General features: G+C 39.6%; 1 long non-coding RNA gene across 1 annotated transcript in view; it reads left to right on the top strand.

Moving 5' to 3' along the window:
* Positions 1–8,054: 8,054 nt before the first annotated feature.
* The window catches only part of LOC113480121, a 15,948-nt gene continuing 3,669 nt past the window's right edge, over positions 8,055–20,333 (top strand). Inside the window, exons 1-2 of the long non-coding RNA XR_003398433.1 lie at positions 8,055–8,064; positions 15,046–15,056. This is a non-coding gene — a long non-coding RNA (uncharacterized LOC113480121). The remainder of the gene's footprint in view (positions 8,065–15,045; positions 15,057–20,333) is intronic.

The following is a 20,333-nucleotide window of genomic DNA, read 5'->3' as shown; positions in this document are numbered from 1 at the left end:
TTTATATCCAGTTTGCAGGAGGTAAAATGCATTGTGAAGACAATAGTCATGTGCAAATGTGTTGTCTCATTTTAGTTTAGAAAAAGGCAGGAGTAAACACTAGCAGGCAGTGTTTTTATTGCAAAGGGAGAGTTGTTATGAACCTGTAGTGAAACTGCCACCTGGATCATCACAGAAAAGTTGAGCTGTTTGCTTCTACCTCCATGGCTGATGGAGCAGTGGTTATGGGAAGAGTTGAGATATGTTGAGGAGTTGAGATATACAGGCCCTAGTGCAAGGGAGATGTGCGCAGCATCCTTGTGCTTGTGCTTCCCCCCACCGATGGGCAGTGCAGTTAAGTCTCTGCACTGTTTGGAATCAAGGCCTTTGCCTCTGTGAATCCTTGGGATTTGTGCCACTAACATCTAGAGGGTGAAGCAGTCCAAGACACAAGCCACTAGAGCTGAAACAGTGTCAAAAAGTGTTGTAAAATCTTTCCCCTTTATTTTTTTCATGAAAATGGTGTGTGAAAGCTCCATGCCATAGTTCCTCTTCTGTTTTGTGATCACACATGGCCACCATATTCACCCTCTGTGTCCCATACCACATGCACAAATCCTGGCATATTGTGAAAGCAGCCTTCCTCTCAGTTCTCAGGCCTCTGACTGGGCAACAGATCATGAACACCCTCTTCTTCTTCCAGTAGTTTTTGCTCTTAAACCAGTAAAGCATTTTCTTAGGTCCTTAATAGCAAGCTTAAGGTTAAGCATTTGTTTAAGCACTTTGCTAAACTGTGTTTTGCTGAATCCCTGCCAAATGGAAACAGATGGGCTCATTTACCCTGATGTTCTTTCCTGAGCCTTCAGAAGAGCTGTAAGAGCAGCAATCTACACAAAAGGTGTACTCTAAAGCAAGCCAGGGGCAGATCTAAGCAGTTCCAGGCCACAAGATAGCTCTGGCTTCCCTGGAAAGCTGTAGATTTGGGGATCATGCTTGCACTCCTATCTCTCTTCCAGGGAAGAGCATCAACCTCTCAGTAAGGAGTGTCACCCCACCTAGTCATTCCTAGTATGGTCTCAAGTACCTACATGGAACGGAGCCAAGGAACAGCAGTCATCCCCTATCTGTCACCAAGAAACAGCTGGAGCTGGATTGTGTGCAGGGAGCAGGGCTCTTTTTTCTGCCGTATAATCCAGTTTCTGCTGTGGGATGTTTGAAACAGAAGTGTACTCCTCTTCTGATGGCATTCCTAATGAGCCTGAGGGGACAAAAACTGCTGATGGATCCTTAAAGCTGTTCCCTTTTACTAAAGAGCAGCCAGTATAATTTGCCATGCTGTGGGATTGAAAGATTTTGGAGACAGATGTTAATACTTCAGCATTTGGTATAAAATGTTTTACCACTGTCCATCACTCAAGAAACAATATGTTTAAGGCTTTGCAGTATGTCCCATACTTTTAAAAAGTATTAAATAATGGCTGATGCAACATATTGATGAAGAAAATTACTAGCCTCAGAATGCAGACTTGAGGACCTGTGTTTTTACAGTAAATGTTACTCACAAACCTGAAAACGTTGCTAATGCTGGCATTCATGTTCAAATGCCCTGACTGTAATCTAAGGTCTTAAAAAAGGTATATGACTAAATGTAACATGGTCCTAAGGAAAAACAGCAGGTGAGAATGGAATTAAAAGCTTTAACATAATTCAAGAACAGGCTGAATCAATACTGCATTGGCAATATTTATTGTTCCAGTGTTTTATTTAAGGGGGTTTTTGTGCATGGTTTGGTTTCTGTAACTGATGATACTCCTGCTATCCACAGGGAGGCTAGCTTGTTACCAAAATGTACCTGTTTGTGATAGTTTTAATGCCAAATGAAAATGCACGTGGAAGAACGGAAGTTTGGAATTTGGACTTTAAAATGTCTTTCTCATTAATTATTTAAACTATTTATTCTGCAAGATCAAATGATGTTTTTTTAAAAAGTATGACAGGGAGTGTACAAGAGATTTCAGGGGTTGGATACAAGCAGCAAATCTTTGCTAGGAAAGGAAAAACAATAAAAACATCTCCAAACCTCAAACAGAAAGTTTGCCTAAGAAATATCAAAGATCAGCGTGTGGGACTGTAAAATGCAGACCCAAATCTATCATTTTATTTTTTTACAGCAAGGTGTAGTCAAGCTCTTCTCTGATCCAAGACTAAACAGCAATTTGCAGAATGGAGTGGAAGAACACAGATCACCTTCATTTTTAGCACACCATAGCCTGAAATGAGCCGCTCCATGTCTAACACTGTAAAAACAGTGAATGTCAGCCCCTTCACAGCACTTTATTCTCTTTAAGTAATTTACTCTGGTATGTGAATGGTGAAGTCCCTTGGTTTAATGCAGTGAGAAGCAAAGGGTGTATATGGAATGCTAGTCTCATCCTCCATTTTTTTAACCACTTAGAGGACAGCCGTGGACATCTTTCTAATTGTCACTGGATGTGTACTGGGGAAGGGAAGGGATGCAACAGGGAAAAATAAAAATCACTTTTTGTCAGTTTGCAGAGTTTAGGCAATGTTGGTTGATGAGAAGCAGAACATGACCTGGAGGTGTGCACTTGCAGCCCAGAAAGCCAACGGTGTGCTGGGCTGCATCCAGAGCAGTGTGGGCAGCAGGTACAGGGAGGGGATTCTCCCCCTCTGCTCTGCTCTTGTGAGACCACCCTGCAGTGCTGTGTCCAGCTCTGGGGGCACCAAGAAGGACACAGACCTGCTTGAACAGATCCAGAGAAGGCCACGAAAATGATCAGGGGCTGGAGCACCCCCCTGTGAGGACAGGCTGAGAGAGTTGGGGGGTTCAGCTGGAGAAGAGAAGGCTCCAGGGAGAGCTTAGAGTGGCCTCACAGCGCTGAAAGGGGCTACAGGAAAGGTGGGAGGGACTCTTTATCAGGGGTTGTAGAGATAGAACAAGGGGTAATGGTTTAAACTGAAAGAGGGCAGATTTAGATTAGCTCTAAGGAAGAAATCCTTCCCTGTGAGGGTGGTGAGGCCCTGGCACAGGTTGCCCAGAGAAGCTGTGGCTGCCCCCTCCCTGGCAGGGTTCAAGGCCAGGTTGGACGGGGCTTTGGGCAACCTGGGCTAGTGGAAGGTGTCCCTGCCCAGGGCAGGGGGGTGGAACTAGATGAGCTTTAAGGTCCCTTCCAACCCAAACCATTCTAAGGTTCTGTGATGACTTCTCAGGAATGCCTGGTCTGAAATGTCTAGCAGAAGGCACAGAATGTGTTCAGGAAAGAGCTTGTTGCACTGAGTTCATACAGACAATTCGATGGAAGGGAAGAAAATTAACATCTGTGTTATCTTTCAGAACCAGGTGCTGGGGGCTCTGTCCTGTTTCTTTCTGTGTGCTTTGTGTTTCTGTGTTCTATGTGCTAATGCTAGCATTAGCTCTGACTTTCAAGCAGATCCTGCACTATTTGCTGGAAGTGGTGTAAGAAAACTGTCATTCTGCAGAGAGTACAACTGAGGGGCAGGAACAGAGAGAGACCATTTGTTTTGAGGGCACATAGACCAAGCATTGCCAAATAAAAATCATCAAGGCAAACATGCCTGCCTCTTGATGACATCAGTAGTAAGTCTGCTTGTATCTTATGAATTGCAGGATACTCAGCCTCTGGGCAGCTCTGTCAGCTGGGAGCCAACTGCTCCCTGACAAAGAGCTGAGGATGTTCTCAGCCTCGCCTTCACTGTGGGGGTGGAGAAGCTCATCTCGGCCCTCACTAGCAGGGAGCATGGAGTAACCAACCTTCTGGTACCATCTCTGCATCTGCTGGAGTCAGCAGAGCTCCACTGACCTGAGTAGCCTTAGGACGACTTTTACAATGGAGCTAGGCTCCACAGTGTCACTGGTGTTCATGGAACTGCAATGTGGTAGAAGTGTCATTTTTTCCAGTGGATTCCATGATTTGAAATTATAAAATGCCTTATGCTAGTTAAAGCCTGTTATTCTCCCCTTTTCTTGCTTACCCTGCATATAAACAGAGACCACCCGGGGTTGTACCAGCTGCCTAATTTATTTAGATATTCAGATTTGTAATTTAATGACATCTTCTTGTCAACTATGGTAGACTCTGGTTCAGACCAGATCCAGAACCAGTTGCTACTGCAGCAGCTCTCACTGGCATAGGAATTAGCAAACAGGCAGGATGTAATTCAAGAGCTCTTTACATCCATGTAACCACGGATACCTAAATGATGCATAAGACCAGTGTTTACAAAGTTTAGTGCATTGTTTCCAGAAATGGGAAGCACAGATTGTGAGTTCTCCCTAGGACATATGTGCAGGAGATGAAAAGTAAAAATAATGCTTTTCTACTTTTATGAAAGTGTTCTGTAGGATGTTCTACTTTCAGCTGTTGTGACTATAGTAGACATTTATGGCTGTGGGTTTGTGGCTTTGACGGCTGTGGTAGACTTGGATGGTTAAATTTCGTATTTAATGTCAGGTGGAGTGGGCAACAAATTGCTGACATAGAACCTTGTCTTTGTAGAGGCTGTTGCATCAAGTAGTGAGTTCACTGGTTAAAAAAAAAAAAAAAAAAAAAAAAAAAAAAGTAATATAGATGCTAAATGCTCCAGGGTTCTTTTTTGTAAGTGCAAATACACTCACTCACAAAAATATTATTTTTAAAGCAAAAATAAATGCATACATAGCATGCTCTTTATCAATTATGTGTATTGTATTTTATCTCTTTATGCCTGTTCTATTTTAAAACATTTCCCTACATAAGGCAGTTTGCTCAAGGTATCTTTCTTTTAGAACTAGTATGTTGAGATATTTTTTTTTCTTCTCCTCAGACAAAATGACTGGTTCTAGGATCAACAGCTGCCATCTGTTTCTTTCTGTACTCCTTCAGAGTACAACATACGGTTGCCTCAGTTTCGACTTCCCAGGTTAATGTCATCTTCATTCGTTCACTCACTCATTCACTTATTTTAACCATTTGGTTTCAAACTAGTTGAAAAAGGATGCCCAGATAAGACTATAAAATGCCTCAGCAATAAGTAAAGGTACATGAACAAAAAATCCCAGACCTTTCAGGAAAAGGTCACACAAAGCAACAGATCTTTTCATTTTCCTGGTGCTTTCCCAGAGAGTTACCAGTATCATCATGACCTGTTTGTTTTTTTTCCCTAGAGCTGGAAAGCCATGGTATGGGAGCAGGGAAGGGATAAAAAATATGTATCTCAGGAAAAAAAATGTTCCACAAACTACACTAAACATTAAAATGTTTTGCTTTGCAATAAGCTTTAATGTTTAAGTGTATTGCTAAACCTCTGGGAAAAAATCTCATTTTTCATTGCTGAAAACCAAGTAATCTGTTTCAGGTTGATATATGTGCAAAAGCCTACAGGGAAATTTTTTATGAAATTGAAGATTTTCCACATTTTTCCAGAGTTTGAAGAAGAAACAAACAACAAAAAGCAGTCCAGAAAAATTGTAACGCTTCAGTATGTTACTGATTTCAGTAAGCACAGATGACAGTTTCCTCATCTTACCTAGCAAAATCCTCTAGGTAAGGTCAGCAGAGGCATATATGGTGGAGCTCCAACACTGAGAACTTGTGGGCTACTCCGGAGTTTATGGTGTATTCCTTATTGGCTTGTTCATGTTCAGACTTTATATTGTATGCTTTCCTCAGTATTTAACTTGATATGGAAAAGCGTATGAGCTATCAGCCACAGAAGTCAACTGTTTCAAGACATTTGATCAAAGCTGGAACTGCAGTAGCTGGAGGCCAGTGCTTGCAGTAGCTGCAGGAGACATTTCTTGCTCCTGTTCCAACCCTGGCATGCTATTTTACAATCTGCTTAATGTACACATAAGTAGACTGTGGTCTGAAAAGGAGGCAGAGGATGAGGGACTGTCAGACAGTTGCTCTTGATTAAAAGCATAACATTATCTTTTAAAAAAAAGTAATTTTAAGATGAAGCACCAGGAGACAGAATTTCCCCTTCTCCTCTAGAGCCCAGCCACAGACTCGATCCAGAGCTCTTGATGGAGCAGAAAGCTTTCCCTTAGCTTTATCAGCCTTTTATAAAGTCCCTCTGGTTAAAGTTCAACACCATATGATCAACAGCTCTCTTTGACTTAGAATTACAACAGGGTCTAAGCAATTTAGGATCTCCCTGCCAGCTGATTGTACCGAGGAGGTGCACAAATGCACACATGCCTGCAGACCCATGCACAGAGGTTTTTTTTTTTTTTTTTCCCCAGATCTACTCTCTGCCATGCAAACGTGACAAGTGTAAAGATTTGGGAAGAAAGCATTTACTTCACAGCTGGTTTTTGTTAATCTGTGCCATATAAACAATGCAGCATTATGTAGTGCATGGCTACTGCTTGTTTAAGAGCAAAGCAAACTCCCCAGAATAAACAGAGCTGTGAACTTGGTGGGAAAATTGACTGTGAAGAAGAGCCAGCATTTGATCCTTGCTACTGCAACAGGCTTATTCACTGACTATGTGAGTAACCATCCCACACTAGTTTTGTTTCTGTTAGCTCTGCTACTGTGACCAGTATGTCAGTTTAGCTTCCATATAATGTATTTATATTTGATTTTTACTGATGATTTCAGTGTTACAGTTACACCTACCAACTTGAAACCCATGATGTAAGACACTATTTTGGGGCTTTATGCTGTACATAGCAGTGTGGGGAATCTGCAGTAAAAATATGTTCCCCTGCAGTATTTACTTTTAGCAGGCAAGTGATTCAGGTCTCGATAAGGGGCATCACTTTGAAAATGCTATTTTCTCTCTTTTTTTTTTTTCCTTTTAAACAGTGTTAGAGCAGAACTGTAATATGCTTAATTTATACCATGCTAGTATGAATATTATAATAATGATTGTTTATATGAGATCCTCTTTGTCATGGGTGTGAGTTATTTTGTAAGAAGCTTACATTTTATTAATTTAAAGCAATAACACCAATAAATACCCATCTAACTTTGAAGCCAACCTCAGTATGAAAAGAGGCTTAAGTTTCATATCCATCGTCAGATTAAACTGCATGCAAAGATATTCATTACTCAAGTCTCAAGATTTTATAAAAGTAAATCTTACTTTTTAAAACCTAATTTTTGAATGCTTGAGGTCAACAAACTAGAATTCTTTGAAAATCGTGTAAGCCCTGGAGCCAATACTTGTCTATACAACTCCTCCATTTAACTGTATGAGGGACATTCACCCACCCAAATGTAGCTGGATTCTCCCGGAAGCGGCTGTGGTAAGTGTGAAGAAGGAAACCTGTGTGGTCAGATGTAAGGGGGGAGGGATGGGGTGAAGATGAAGTTTGGCTCAGAGCTCCCACATGGTCCCTGTTGCTGTGGAAACGACGGCCTTTGCAATGCCTATTGCATCTATATACATTCAGAAGAGCCATCTCTTCTGTATATCATTAGGAGGAGTCTAAAACGAAGCAGATCAATTAAGAGCTGTGCTGTGAGGGAAAAACGTAGACAATAACTTAAACCATGTGCTGAAAAACAAGTAATGAATCACCCTTTTATGCAGTGGCATATAGTTACATCCAAATGCCATGCTGTGCTTCTTAGAGAAGAAGAGGAAAGAATGATAAAAATGGAACTGTGCTTTTAAATTCAATTGCTCACAACCTTTCACGTCTTCCTTATGCTCATGAGCGAGCCAATCAGTACATAATATTCCCCCTTCATTCATCCACTACCTTGTGAATAAGATCATATTATATGATTATTTTATAAATTAACAAGGCTCAAGCTCTGAGAAGTAGATGCTTCCACTTAAAGCACATTTCCTTCTGCTGTTTGCAGTTTGTTCGTATGAGTGACTGTCTGATTGTTACCCAGGCAACCAACGCAGGCGTGAATTTGATTAGATATAGTTTCACAGATGTGGGCAGTGTTTCAGGCATTGTTTGGTGTTTCTGTCAGGAAGAGAATTCGGTTTGTTAACTTTTAAGAGTTTTTGTTTGAAGGACATGGAGGAAAAGGCAAGGATATTAATATAATTTTTAGTTGGGGCTTATCTCATCTTGCTAGTTGCTTTTTGTGTTTGGTAAATGATTCCTCATTCTCCATAAAGAAAAATGTGGAAAAATTCCAATATTGACAGCAGGGAGATGTGTAAAAGTACAAGAATTTTTATTGTCTCCACTGAAGCAGATTAAATTATTATCATCGCTCTAGAAGATAACATCATTAAAATGTGAAGACTATTTGGTCATATCGTAATAAGAGTACCGGGAACATGTTCTGACGCTTAGCCATGCACGGTCTATCTTGTGAAGAGACAGCATGGTATTTTAACTGATGGCAACATTGTGCTCAGTGTGTTTATTTCTCCAGTGGAACTTGCAGCTGTAAACATCTGTTGAATGTGTAGCTAGAGGACAATGGTTTGACTTTCTGCATGAGGTCTCTTGGCGAGCAAAGTTCACTTTCTTTTCCTGTTACAAAAGCAGAAGGGGGAAGTAAACTTTGGAGATAAAAGGAAAATTACTCCCACTAAAAACGAGCATTTCAGTTTCAGAATGCAATTCAGTCTTGCAAAGACATATGCCTACATCGTAATGTTCAGCTCCGTTTCCAGGTACAAAATTCAAGGGAGTTCAGATTTTCTGTTCTGTTTCAAGCTAAACTCTAGAATAAACAGGATTAGCTATTTAACTGTGATTGCTTGCTTGGGATTGCAGTGACCTGCTGTCGGGGAGCTGGAAGCAAGTCTCCCCTCACTGCAGATTGAGTAACCTTGAGAGCTTTACGCACTCTCCTGCAAATGTACATCAGTATTACTTCTCGTGAGCAAATGAACTCTTATTTTATGACCCTATTCTCGAAAATAAGTGATTTGGCTGCCAGTGCACTGTAATTCATACCTGGTCTGTGATTTTATAAGACTGTAACCTTCGTCTAGGAACATTTAGTCTCGCTTTTTTAAGGAAACACTACTCATGATGACACTGTCCATGTCTCTGTGTCAGTTTTTTGCTAGCAGCTTTTGATTTTTTTTGGCAAACTCCAACCAAATTTGCAAATACCAACTAATCTGATAGCACAGAGAGATCTGGAAGATGTTAAGTTCATATATATTCTGCTAAAATTGGAAGCTGGGTAAATGGGAAAGAGCCCTTAGTGAGAGAAAAATAGGGAATACTCCATTGCTCTCAGCTGGGTTTATAGCAGCTGTATAACCACTAACCCTACAGGCAACTACTCGCTTGCATAGCACAAGGCAGAGCTATCAGCATGGCAGGATGACTGGTTTGACATAAAATATAGCAGGGGAAGGGCCTGCGGACAAGAGGGAGCTGCTGTTGGAGAGTAATACCAGTGGGGCTGGGAATGTGCAGGGCAGAGCCACTGTGATAGAGCTGTGGGGAAACGGGAGATACTGGGGGAGATGCGGTGGGGGTGGTAAAAGGGTAGGAACTATCTGGAAACCAGACTTTATAATTTCTGCTGTTCGTGAGATAATTTGTTTTACCACATCATTTGGCTATGATTTGATCCTGATAGTCTGTAGGGCAAATGAAAGAAGCTGCTACAGATCAGAACTTCATTAATGGGTTGACTCCTGCTGAGTTGAATGTCTGTTGTATTGGGATCCTCTTTGGCAAAAACAAGTAATAAGGGATCAAAAACGAGAAAGAATAATTGGGAATAATTAAAAATCCATAACCAGAAGGCTAGATTTGTAATGGAGCTCAACCTTCTTGATTGCTAGTCATTTAAAGATGCTGCCAATGAGCAAAAGGTTCTTACAGATTGAGGTGAGATTTTTACTGATTTAGGAGATACGCTGAATAATATAGTTTAAAAATGTATTGGTTCTTTTGTAGATTGCTGAAAATAACAGCTACTTATAATTATTTGTCTATATAAAATTAGATTTTTTCTGAACCCTGTCAATGCAGGCTTTGATTTTCTGCAGATGTATTTCTTATTCACTGTTGTTAACTGAGAGAGTGTGAGAATGAATTCTATCCTTCCACCTGATTGCCAATAAGTGTTAATCCTCTGTGCTTTGTAATCAGATGGTATTGTTTCTGCACCTAAACTAGATAAGTAGGATCATTTTTTGTAAATCAGTTACTAGGCTGAACACTTTTTAGGTGTGCAAAAAAAAGTTTTCTTGTTCCATGCATAACTGGGAAATTTCCATGTTCCCATTTCCACATTTATATTTTCTGTGGCAAGTTTATATTTGCTCAAAGAATAGCCATCTTCAGTGTGGGCAAAATCCTGTTTATATGATTGCTAAGAAGTAGGACAGATACTGACACCTCTACCCTGCTCTACTCCAGATCGTTAACCAGAGTTAACCTCTCAAGCTCACTCACATTGTTGCTCTCCATTTGCCTAGCAGTGGGTACCAGTTGTATCTGTTTGACCATTTTTGACCCTATTAAAACAGAACATGTTATTTGAAATGAAGAAGGGAAGAGGAATTGACATAATTCAATACAATTTCATCACCTAGTAAATTAAATGGGAGTGGATTTTGCTTTCTCATTTGAATTCAGAGTACTAACTCCTTTGCATATAAAGGTAATGATTCTGGTTTAAATATCCATATACACCAAGAAATACACACACACACACACACACAAGAGTAAGAACAGAAATAGATCAATATTTTGTATTTTGTTTTTTATTTTTTCTCATCCTCTAGACTGTCAGATGCAGCACCATGGGGGACTCTGAAAAGCCCCTGTATCTGTGTAGCTAGGTGAATATTATACAGGGTGGCTATTAATGTGACTTCACAGAAATGGACTCAGATAAAGAATGATAAGTCACATGTTAGTGATGGTTTATGTCCTCTAAGAAGTGAACAAAGAAGCCCTGTCAGGGCTGTAGATCTGGTACGTGCTAATCGTACTGAGCAACGGATCACATTGTTGTAAATGTAAGGATACACAGACAAAAGCTTGTCATTCCTTATAAATTTTCAAGCCACATGCAGGGAAATGGTACTTTTCTTGTGTGTTAAATTCTCCTCAGGAAAGAAATTACAACTCATACTTTTTAACAGTAGCAATAGTGAAACTGGTTTATAAAGCACCTTTTTAACAAGAATAATGTGTGTGCTTGACACATAAGCATATGTGGAAACATTAAAAATACTAGAGAATAAAGCAGCTGGAATTTTGAAGTTGTGCCTGAGACTGGTTCAAATGCTCGGGCTACCATACGATTTTGTGGGAATGAGAGCTCACTAGCATCTTGCATTTAAGTAGCAGCATAAATTATCCAGTATTCAGCCCTTAGCATAAACTGCTACACCCTCAGCAACAGCCCTTCCCAACTCTCTGTAGTGTCCTGAGCAGAGGCCATACCACAGCTGGATTCTGCCAACTTTACACAGGTTCAGCAGCACTATGACACCTGTTGTGTTAATTGAATGGGGAACTCTTCATCACAGAAATGCTTCAGTATAACTCGAATATGGTATACTGTTGTCATCAGTAAATCCACTTTTACCTGTATGGTGTATCAGCTGTGTAAGGATGTAACACCTGAAGAATCAATGTAAGAGTGACAGAATACAGATCATAGCAAAACTAGAAGTTATCTGCTGCTTTGAGTTTATGGCTGAATAGTTTTGTCACTAGCTAAGAAACACAAAGAACTGAACTGATAGAGTCCAGAATGTCTATCTGAATGTACATCGTTACTGTTGTATTCAGACTCCTTGATGAGGATGAGGCTGTGCTACCTCAGAAATCAGGTTGTCCCAGATTGCTCAGGCTTTCTTAAAGTGACTGGGGAGACAGACAGGAGGATGTTCTTGTACTATGCATGTACTCTCTACATTTTTTTCTTCATTTGCTTGCCAATCGAGTTTTCTCATAGGGAAAACCAGTTTTTCATCTGGAATCAAATTTTTAAAATAACTTGGGTCTCACTGGCAATTCTGAGAGCTCAGCATCAGTTTGACTGCTTTCCAAAAGAGCTCTATGGATCTGCACCAAGACTCAAATCCTCAAAGTGCTTTAAGTACTTGCAAAAGCATCAAGCACCTATCTCCAAAAACAGTGGCTGGCCCAGCTTTGAAAATAGGGTTATATTATCTAATTATTATAGTTAACATTAATCTACTGGTTTATAACAGTCAGAAGTCACATGGACATCAGTTTTCTCTAAAATGGGCAGGTCTGCGTAGTAAGACTTTGTAGATGTGCAGTGCCCGTGCCACATCACCCACCGCTGCAGCCTCTGCCTGGCGTTCGCAGGCGCCACGGGCAGCTGGGCAGCACAGGAACCCCATCCCTGGGAGCTGCCTGCCACTTTTGCGATACTGAGTTATTTTGATGGCTCAGGTTCCGAGACACAGCAGTTGGAGGTGAAGCTGTGCAAACAGCAGGAGAAGTCACCTTCTCTCTTAGTCACTGATTAAAGCATAGGCGTGAGGCGGGACTGGCTCCACTGATACCAGTCTTTTGTGCTGACCTGGGATTTCTGTGAGACTGAATTACCTGCATGCTGTAAGACTCCCTGCTTTGGGATTTGCGTTTGTGTGAAACAGACTAATTTGTTACAGTAAAAATAAACCCAAACTTCACAGTCCCGACATCTCCCCTATTAGATGAGGTGGCATTTGGGCACTGTAATATCTAGACTGATAACAATGCTGTACCACCCAGAAAAACAGTAAAGGCTGCCTCAGGCTATAGAAAGGACAATTTCTGACTCATTGGGGGAAAAAAAAAAAAAAAAAAAAGATAATTTAAACTGCTCTTACTGGAGCAGAGGAAGTCTCTCAGAAAGTTGCAGTGTACAGTCATTCAACTACACTGTGCTTTGGGGCTTTTTGATAAAGGTAAAACTATTTCAACTACAAACGTTTAAGGTTTTAAACCTTGTATTAATGTATTTTTCCTCATTTATGTATTAAACTCAGCCCTAGCAGATTAAACTTTATACTCTGTGGTAGACTGGAAATTGCAAGCATTTCTAAAATGAGTAAATGATATATTGCTTCGGGGTTGCTGATATCAATACTCCATTCCACTTCTGAAGTAAGATTTTTGAGTCTATCTGCTGTCTCACTGAAGCTACAACATATTGTCTTTCCTGTAATGCATTGGTTTTCTGATTTGATATGGAAAAAATAACCTAACAACAAAAAGACCAAAACTGACTCTGATTTGATAGAAGTCCAGGTTGTTCAGTGCAATATAAAAAAGTTACTTCTCTGCAGTGCCCACAGGAAGGAATTTTTTATAGCTTTGAATTAAGAAATCTTAAGTACTTTAGTTTGGTAGAGCACAACTACTTTGACTTTCTTTGGTTCTACTCCAAATCCAGATCTGTATCAGGCTTTCCATTTTCAATTTATTTGAAATGGCAAGTATTTTGATACAGAGATTAAATTGCTCTGAGGTTTGTATTTGTCTAACCATTTCCTCATAATAAATTCTCTAGATATTCACTTGTGGGGGCATTAATATATTGTTTTGGTGAGGGAAGAAGTAACTGTGGGAACCAGCTATGAATATGTGTCAGAAAGTGAAATATAAAGTAATAAATTCTGTGATTTAGATATAAATGTATTTGCTAGTATGAGAGAAATAGGACTGCACTGTATTAGTGGAAAGTCAGGGGATTCTTTTAGAAGTGCTGGCGCTGTGTATGGCATTATAAGAGAAACATGCATACTTACACATTTCTTAGGTTATTGGTATCAGTGGAGTCATATTGTCTTTCAGTAGCCATGAATCTTGCCTAATTCGTGTGATTATTTTTTTCCAGCTGCCACCTCATTTTCTTATTGCTATCTCAGATGCCTGTCTTTATTCCTTTGCCTCTTCCTTTTGTAAAGCTCTCCTAAACTTAAAAAAAAAAAAAAGAAGAAGAAGAAAATCCTAGAAGCAACATAAACAGCATGGAGGGGAAAGTGATAAGTTTATCAAGGAGGGATGATGGAAGCTGGTTTCATTTATGGTGCAGGGAGAGAGAAGATGGAAGAAAGGATAAAAGTTCATTTGGACATCATTTGATATGATGTGGTCCATCAAATGACCATTGGATGCTAAACATTTCAGCAAAATGGGAGTCCTGTAAACAATGATACTACACAGTAGAAGCTTAAGGGGAGTGCCCTCAGACTGCAACCTATCTCTGTTTTAGCAGCATTTTCTCCAAATGTTGTTGTCTGTTCCTGCTTGTGTTGTTTGGTTTCGTTTTGTTTGTTTTGTTGTTTTTTTGTTGTTTTTTTTTTTTCCACAGAGGAAAGCACAATGCATATTTATTGCTTTAGTCTTCCAGCTCTTGAATAGAGAAATCAAGCAAGATTTTTGTTATGGCTGCAGGCTACCATTTGCAAACTGCTGGTTATCACAGTGTATTGTGACCTCAAGGTACTTAGAGGAGTTTCAATGGAACTTTATTTTAAGCCTTTAAATGTAAGCGTTGCTGGGAAAGTTCTTAAGGACTCTACTGTAAAGATATAGTTGTAAAAATACAGGTAATTTTTTTTTATCAAGCACTACTTAAGCTAGAGCACATAAACAGCAACTGAGATTAGAGTGCAATTTTGGTTCTTTCTAAAGCTATGCAGTAAAGTTCATCTATTTCCCAAAGAGCTTGCAGTCAGAAAAGGGGATTCAGTAGGTGAGAAAAGAAGGGTTATTATTTTCATTTGCTAAGGCCCTGTGATCTAAGCCACAAGAAAAGCTCCAACAGAAGCAGAAGTTTAATGATGATGTCAAGAACTGAAAAAGATAAATAAGAAACCAGTTTCTTTGGAAACACCTTTTGTATTAGTCACATACTGTCTTCCTTATACTATCTTCTTTTTGCCTACTTTTGATTAATAAGTATAACAGACCTTCAGTAGGAAAACTTAATGTGGGGCCACAGAACAGAAAAGATGTGCATCTTTGTGATGTACTGCTCCTGGCATGAAGTATCAGCTAACAAGAGAGATGCAGAACAAAAATGCTAGAGAACCATCAAATTTGATAATGATCTTCTCCTCCTGTTCACAGACCTGTTAATAGTTGTAATGAGAAGTGTGTGTTGGCATGGTGAGGAAACAAGATTGTTTTCTATCGAGAATGATGCAAATATGTGATGAGACCTATAAGAACGTTACATATTGCTGTGAGAGTCCTAAAGAAAGGAGGGGCTGAGGTCTGCATGGCAATTCATACTTGCTTCATGCTTTTGTTGGGTCAAGAAGTCTGCTTGTAAATGGCAGTAGGTGTTTTGTTAAAGAAAACAAGTGCACTTGGAGTCAATTTTCCTGGAAGATACTTGTCAGGGCCTGAAAGATGCTTTCAGAAGTTGAAAGAAACACTACCTGGAATCTCAAAAATTGTGATATACTGTAGCAAACCTGGAATGAACGCTTTATTTTTAAAAAAAAGCAACTGCTTGAGCAGTCAAAATATAAAATAATGAGTTATCTAACAAAATATTCCTGGCTTCTTTCAGTAACTTCTCAGTGTCCTTCTTTAGTTGCCAACTGCAACTTCCACTTAGTTCCTAGAGTTCAAGTTGAATAGGACAATAATATTTTTGTTGGTTCTGTGGTACAACTGACACACCACAAGATCAGTCCTCAGGTAGGAAAAGCTGCTGGTTTCCTCATGCAATTAAAGTGATTTCCAAGACCTTCCGAATGCTCTGCTAGCCTAAGAGCTACTTCTCATGGATGGGATAAATTACTTGATGTTTGCCTCTACCTCTTTTCCCTGTCCCCACCTAACCTTACTCTGTTGAGGGGGAATCTTTTCTGGCCCATCACCGTGCTGATGAAGCATACCAACCTTGTGAACAAGTCCTTGCTACGTCATCCAAGGTTGCGAGTGACTCCGAGGGGCCTGTGCACCTTAGAGGAATAGCTTAGGTCAGTAACCCCTACTTTTGAAACTACTGAGTGCAGCCTCTTTCTCTCCAGATACATGTAATTCATATTGCTAAAGAAATCGTAAGATTGCGTGGAAGAAACAAGAATGTGTGTATAGTCGTCCGTTGCTAAGATGATTATCTATCTGAAAGCCTGACAATCAGCCAAGATTTCAAACAAATCAAAGACAGGGAAATGAAACTCTCAGTGCTCTTGTGGAAGTCAGAATTGGACCCACTTTGATTCATTTTTCATTTCCCCTCCTGCCTCGGAGTAGCCGCAGATACAATGAGACTAGATTAGATCTGCCCAGGGAAGGGCGTGCTTTTGCTGTGCACAGGCTGGCCTGCTGAAAGCTCCAGTTTGGGCCTTGCTGTGGCTGCTTGCTCGAAGATGAATTATTCCAAAGGCTGAGCATCCTGAAGGAGTCATCACCTTCTCTGTCACTTGTTCTGGCTTTGTTAGTAAACACTTCTCACCTGTGACAGTTGCTGATAAATCTCAGACAGGAGTTTCTGGTCTATTATAAACAGCTTTCAGTTGCTCCCCTAAGGGAAGTTTTTTTTAGAATTTGGCACGTTTTATTGCTCAGATGGCAGCATTAGCAGTATGGTGCCTTTCCAGTGTCTTTAGCACACTTGTCAGGAATGTAAACAACAAGACGGTGGGATGTTTCCCTCCCTTTCTTGCTCCTCTACCTGGGATCAAGAATGGTCATACTAGTGTCAAAACCTCCACGTGCTGAAAGTAGGTTTCAGCTGTAAAATCCACAATAACAGCAACACCAACAGGCAAACTTTCATCCTAAAAGACTACTTTAAAATATCCACAGTACTCAGTGCAGTTTTGTTTATTTTCTGTCTAAAGTCAGTTTCCATAGTACACTGATTTATGGTGACCTTCAGGTAGCATGCTTAAGACAGGTACCACCACAAGCTCTTTCTATGCAGTTCTTAAATCTCCCTTATCCCATAGAGTGCCATTCCATACGCTGCCTGGGTTCTTGCTAAATCCCAGTGAAGGCAACAGGATTAGATGCAGATTTGAGATTGGCACCTTGTTGGACTGGATCCAAATTATCATAATGACAAGAACAGAATATTAAAACTAAATTATATGTTTATACAAACTAATAAAAAATATGCTGGGTTCCAATGTTATCCCATCGTATTTACTCTCAAAAGACGTGCAAATCCACAGGGGTGTTTACATTTAAAAAGGCTTATTGCCATTTATGGATGTACTAATGCAATGCAGTGATTTTCTTCATGGTTAAGACCCCAGGAAGTTATCAGAAGGCAATATGAATAACTATGCGTAAGAGGGGTTTTTTTTAGCTGAAGCCAGGGTTTTAGAAATGCAAGATACATATTAATGAGTACCGTGTGCGTGAAAGGTGCTAGATTAACCTTTCCTAAGTGGAGAATCTTCAATTTATTCACTGGAAAAGTGCTACATTAGCAGTGGTACTGGTATCACTGTGTCAGGAGCACTCTCTATCCCTGTTAGGTCCCTACTGTGGCAAAACCTGGAGTGTCTGTCTGCCTTTACACGTGAAAATAGATCCACTAAAATTTAGGGGGGTGAATCTTTGTCTACCGTGTATCTAATGAGGTTTTCTGTACCCTCGGTTTGTAGAAAGATTGTTTGGGGAATGGGAAGACTGCTTGTCCTCTAGACTTGTCCATCCTCTAACCTTTCAGTGCTCATCTCAAAACTGTGTACACAACTGCAGAATGTGGTGGAATTTTATTTTAGATGATGATTAGGAAGACAGCTACTTAAAAAGCATGGGACATGGTGAGAAGCTACCATAATGTCTGATTTGCAGCGCTAACACCTCTTTTCAACTTTCAAATGACCACAACTTTTGGGCCAGCTTAGGCCAACTTCAAAGCAAAACCTGGGAGGTGGGAAAGTCAACTTCTCGCTCCAGCAATGCTGGTGGAGTTCATCAGCTTGGCAGGAACATTTAGTGCCTGTAACTACAACAGGATTGTCAGAAATTTTCAGTAGTACATAGAAGTCATAGATTTCTTGGATTTCTGTAAGAAGTTAATGCCCAGGGCTGTGTAGATAAAGTATTGTTGCTACACCACATCCTCTGCAATACTCGTGTTGGTTGTTAGCTGGTGAAAACTGTAAGATTTACAGATTTCAGTAAACCTGTGCTGATTTACCCCAGCTGAGGTTATGGGCTTGCATGATTACTCTTTGGCATTCATTGCAAATTGAATGTAAAGTTAAAGAAGTGATATTAAAAATTAGCTTTAGAACTTCATGTGGATTTTAATTGATGGGTATAATTAAAACTGTAGTTTCAAACTTGACATCTACTTTTGTCCTATCAATTACTTCCCAAAAGTGAGCATTCCAAGACAGGTGCAATCTTCATTAGTTGTTTTGTTTTTTTTTTTTTCCAAAATATTTTATTTTAAAAATCATTTGATGCATTTTACAATTCTATTAATATTAATGAAAGTGAAGAATCATAACATTACAACTTTAAGTTGAACACCAGTAAAATTATTTGAGTTCTACGGCAGTGTATTGTAAACATTAAACAAGCTTCAGTTATTCACTTAAAGTGAAAAAAAATATTAAATGATTAAATATGAAGCAAAATATGGAAATGCATCAACAAAACAGAATTCACACCTCTGAATAAAACCTGGAGGCTACTGCAGAAGTGTTTTCAAAAGGTATTTCTGAGAAATAAAAAAGCAGTCTAACCACAATTAATTGTAATGCATAGTTCTGTTATATTTTTATTGTTGGGAAATTGCATATTATTCACAGGTAGTGGAAACATTTATAAATGTTTTTCAATAATATATTTTAAGTATGAACTTCTAATGTGAAGAGAAATCAAATTAAACATAGTTACTTCTTGAAATATCTGTTTCATATTTGTAAGATGGAAACTAAAAAGTTACTGACAAACAAAATTAGGCAACTCCAAACAGGTTATGCACGAAGATGCATACATATTTGGGGTCCTTTTGGATACCACCATTATGTGATTAAGGGCATAGTCAGACATTCTCCTCTGGACCTAGCTGTAAAAGCATTGGAAAACCTCCACCTGTTCTTATTTCAGTCAGCTATTATGGTCCCACACTTGAAATACCTGATAGGATTTTGTCTGGGGTCCTTATTGCTTTCTCTACGAATGAGACAAAAAGTACCCCCAGAATAGTCAGAGATAACAGGACTCACTTAAATGAACAGATTTATTTTTTTTCCCGCACTGAGGTAATAACAAATACCTACATAGTAATTACTTCAGTCATTCTTAAGTATATATGCAAAAGATTGTCTGATGATGGCCAAAGAACAGGAGACTAAATCAAGGGACTTGTTTTGTGCAAATCCAAATTTTGATCATTATTCCATGCTAAATTCAACAGCTAGATGGATTAAAGATTCAGTTTTCAAAATCCTGTTTAAATTTTTATTTTATATATATATGTATCTGTTTATTAAGGAAGTAGGTGGGCTTTGGCATCATTGCTTAGCAGGCATCTGTATGCAGCAAATCCCCCAAACAATCTTTTTATGTGTAAAAAGCACCATGATGCCACAGATATTCATTGCTTTCCTCCGTTATGTAACCCTTTACATCTTAATTTTTTTAAAAGTGCACTTGTAAGCCTTTATGCGATTAAATACTTGTAAACAATATCTTAAAACTAGAATTTTTAGGAAATCCTATCAAGCAATTTAATTGACAGTAATATAAAACAGTCTTAGAAGATATTCACTGTTAAAATTCCCTGCACTGTGTATCTTGATTTTACTGAAATCCTGAGTTCTTCAGGTTCATTTGCTCAGTTTCCTTACTGTTACTGTCATGTCACTGGGACAGTGGCCCATTCCTGCTTTGTGGTGAACTTGTCAGTTAATCCCCAGAAAGTGTGCAATAATAGCAGTGGCATAACGAATTCTGTTTGAACAGAATTTGTAAGAGGGCTGTGGTGCTTCTTGGTAATGTCAATTTTAGTAAAATAATAAATATCTCCATTTAAAAACAAAACCACAAAAAAACCCAACCCATCCAAAAAAATCAGCCCTCCCTTCCATGCAGGTTTTATATATCTAGGTAAGATCACATCGTGATTATTCACTGATAGTGAGCTCTGAGTGCCAAGCCAGAGTGAGGGCATAACAGGCAGGAAGAACATATCCACCACCATGGGATGCACTACCTGAGGTCCAGGAGCACAGGTTACTCACTAGCATTCTCTGTGCCTTCAGTCTGTGCCTTTCTCCCAGGTCTGGCATCACCCTCTCCACCCGGAGAGGAGATGACAGAAATATGATTTGCCACAACTTTAATCCTAGCCTGCATCAGCAAAGCAGAAGCAAGGGAGAGTAGTTCAAAGACTAGTTTTGACTCCTGGGTTAGTTCTGAAATAATGAAGGGGTTTTTTTGGTTGTGTTCTTTGTTTGCTTTGGGGGGGGGGGGG

This window comes from Athene cunicularia, assembly GCF_003259725.1.
Source record: "Athene cunicularia isolate RWA chromosome 4 unlocalized genomic scaffold, athCun1 chr4_part3, whole genome shotgun sequence".
NCBI lineage: Eukaryota > Metazoa > Chordata > Aves > Strigiformes > Strigidae > Athene > Athene cunicularia.
Note: the sequence above shows the minus strand (reverse complement) of the source record. Positions and strands in the feature narration are given on the sequence as shown.